Source organism: Pongo abelii, chromosome 1 (genome assembly GCF_028885655.2).
Source record: "Pongo abelii isolate AG06213 chromosome 1, NHGRI_mPonAbe1-v2.0_pri, whole genome shotgun sequence".
In the NCBI taxonomy this organism is placed as follows: domain Eukaryota; kingdom Metazoa; phylum Chordata; class Mammalia; order Primates; family Hominidae; genus Pongo; species Pongo abelii.
The window spans coordinates 25313686-25317486 of NC_071985.2; positions in this window are offsets into that span (position 1 = coordinate 25313686).

Consider the following 3801-nt stretch of genomic DNA (forward strand, 5'->3'; position numbering starts at 1 on the left):
CGCCCCTGATAGGCCCTTGCCGGGGCTGGCTGAGGCGTGTGGTCCTCGAATCCAGGCGCGGCATGCCGGGAGTTGTAGTCCATATTTTAAAAAACTCTACGGCCCTAATTCTGACGCATGCTGGGAATTGTAGTTCATTAGTACAAGTCCATATCAAAGAGGTGGGCAGGGCCTCTTTCATAAATCCGATTATTTCCAGAAATGGAATTAATCAACAAGTATTTACTCAACGCTTTTCTTTTAAGGAGCTGGGGTCTTGCTCTGTCGTCCAGGCTGGAGTGCAGTGGCATGATAGAGCTCACTACGACCTCGAATTCCTGGGCTCAAGCAATCCTTCCACCTGAGCCTCCCGACATGCCCAGCTAATTTTATTTTATTATTTCTTATTTTATTTTTTTTTTTTTGAGACAGGGTCTCACTCTGTTTCCCAGGCTGGAGTGCAGTGGCATGGTCACAGCTCACTGCAACCTCTACCTCCTGGCCTCAGGTGATCCTCCCACCTCCGCCTCCTGAGTACCTGGGATTACAGGAATGTACCACCACGCCTGGCTAATTTTTTGTATTTTTAATAGAGATGGGGTTTTTGCCATGTTGCCCAGGCTGGTCTCGAATTCCTGGGCTCAAGCGATCTGCCTGTCTCAGTCTCCCACAGTGCTGGAATTACAGGCCTGAGCCACTGCACCAGTCTCTACTGAACGCTTTTAATCTGGATATCCAGTAGGATGTATTTCCCATGTGTCAAATTTTCTTTAGAGTTGGCTCTAGAACCACTGCATTCCCTGACTTGGGATTTGTAAGGGGTTTTCATCTCAAAGCACAAATCTAACTTGATGCTTCTGGCTTGACATTTGCGATTTGCCCTTCCCTTCCTGATTTCAATTTCTCCAGAAATTTCACAGTCCTTTGTTTATCCTCTCCTACAGCAATGTTTCTCTCCTCTCTAGATTTTAAGATCTTTAAGAAGTGAATACGATGTCTTACTCATCCATTCATTCATTTAACAAATACAGTAGTACCTCTTATCTGCAGGGGCTACTTTCCAAGACCCCCAAGTGGATGCCTGATACAATGGATAGTACCAAACCCTATGTGTACTATGTTTTTTCCTATATATACATACCTGTGATAAAGCTTAATTTATAAATCAGGCACAGTAGGAGATTAACAAGTAATAATAAAATAGAACAATCATACTGTAATAAAAGTTATGTAAATGTGGTCTTTCTCTGTCTCAAAATATCTTATTGTACTGTACTTACCCTTCTTTTTGAGATGATGTATGATGATAAAATGCCTATGTGATAAGATGAAGAGACAGATGCAGCCTCTCCAGTGATTTTTATATTTTTCAGTCTAAATCTATTGTTACATTCGTGTAACTATCCATTACTTGCAGTAAGTGACTTGGTATCACTCGTTTTAGGGAATCCCTCACTGAAGTCTTTGTATAGGCTCAATACTTTCTGGCTCAACATGTTGCCATCAATTGGGACACGTTTTCTGTTCGTGTCTTCCACCCACAAATGTAATGCCTCTTCCACTTTTTTTTTGTGGTTGTTGTTTTTGTTTTTGTTTTTCTGAGAAGAAGTTTCACTCTGTCACCCAGGCTGGAGTGCAGTGGCGCCATCTCAGCTCTCTGCAACCTCCACCTCCCAAGTTCAAGCGATTCTCCTGCCTCAGCCTCCGGAGTAGCTGAGATTACAGGTGCATGCCACCACGCCCAGATAATTTTTTGTATTTTTAGTAGAGTTGGGGTTTCGCCATGTTGGCCAGGCTGGTCTCAAACTGCTGGCGTCAAGTGATCCACCTACCTTGACCTCCCGAAGTGCTGGGATTACAGGCGTGAGCCACTGTGCTCTGCCGCCTTTTCCATCTTAACTAAGCACTTATCAGGCACTGTGGCCATAACTTTTGTAGTCTGAGTTGCAACAGCAAAACTAGCACAAATTCCTTTTTCCTTTTTCAGAAATTCACGGATAAAAGACTGGTTCTTACCATAGATCTTAGCAGTCTCATATGGTTTTTTTTTCTTTCCTTAAGTCAAGAACTTTGACCATTTCACTTAAAGGGAGCACTTTATGGCTTCTCTTTGGCATATCTGAATTGCCAGTATTCACTGCTCTTGAACTTTGGGCCATTGTTAAGTAAAATAATGGGTACTTGAACATAAGCACTGCAATAATGCTGCAGTCAATCTGATAACCGATAAGATGGCTACTACGTGACTAACAGGTAGGTGGCGTAGACAGCACGGATATGCTGGACAAGGGGATAGATAATTCATGTCCCAGGCAGGATGAAGTAAGCAGCAGGAGATTTCATTACACTACTAAGAGTGGCACACAATTTAAAATTCATGAATTGTATATTTCTGAAATTTTCCATTTAACATTTTAGGACTGTGATTGACCTCAGGTAAATGAAACCAGTGAAAGCAAAACTGTGGATGAGACTGCTGTATTTACTGACAACACCCCTGCTATAGGCCAAGAACTGCTCTAGACTCCAGAGATATAAAAATAAACAAGGCAAACAAGTTGCTGCTCTAGTAGGGTGAGTGGGAGGAACAGGCAATAAAGTATAACAAAGTACAGGAAAAAGATAACTTCAAGCAGTGATAAGCTCTATGAGCGGTTGTGTCAAAGTTATTTATTCATTCAACCAATATGTTCTGAGCAGCCAGAATATATGAGCCACTGTTCCAAACCTTGGGAAAAGTCCCCACAAGCCTGTTTACATTACAGTGAGAAAGACAGACGACAAAGTAAATATACTAATGACAGGCAGTCATAAGTACTTGGAAGGGGATGGGGAAAGACTTGGAGACGGAGTGATCAGAGAAAGCCAAGCTGAGGAAATGACACTTAAGTAGAAATTTGAACAATAGCTATGTGAAGGTCTGCGGGCAGAATGTTTCAGAAAGTAGGAACAATAATTTCAGAGGCCCAGTTGTACAGAGAGGCTTGCTGTGTTAAAGGAATAGAAAAAAAGACTACTGTGCTCTTGTGGCTAAAGCACAGGGGAAAAGGGTGAGAGAGTGCTGAGAGGAAGAGAAGGAGGCAGGGTAAGCTTATATGGGCCCTGTAGACCCTTGGCAAGGATTTTTATCCTAATATGATGAGAAACCACTGGAGAGTTCTAAGCAAAAAAGTAGCTTAATCTGATTTACATTTTTAAAATCTCATTCTGGCTATTTCGTGCACCGAACGTGTGAAAGGGAAACAAGTTTGTCGGCAGGGAGATCACATGCTGAGTAGAACAGGAGAGTTAGTATGAAGGCAAAACCAACTGGGCCGGGCGCGGTGACTCACGCCTGTAATCCTAGCACTTTGGGAGGCCGAGGCGGGCAGATCACCTGAGGTCGGGAGCTCGAGACCAGCCTGACCAACATGGAGAAACCCCATCCCTACTAAAAATACAAAATTAGCCAGGGGTGGTGGTGCATGCCTGTAATCCCAGCTACTTGGGAGGCTGAGGCAGGAGAATCACTTGAACCCAGGAGGCGGAGGTTGCAGTGAGCTGAGATTGCTCCATTGCACTCCAACCTGGGCAACAAAAGTGAAACTCCGTCTCAAAAAAATAAACAACAACAACAACAAAAAAAAAAACACAAAAACCCAACTGGATTTGCCTGATGCAGTATAGGTTCATAGATTCATAAAGGGTTCACAGGTTAAAGCTAGACATACAATTAACAGATTATCTAATTAATTAAACCAGCTATTACCAAACTCCCATTGTACCTTGTACATATCTCTATCAGAATATTCATTACATACTCAGTTATCTTGAGGTGAAAAA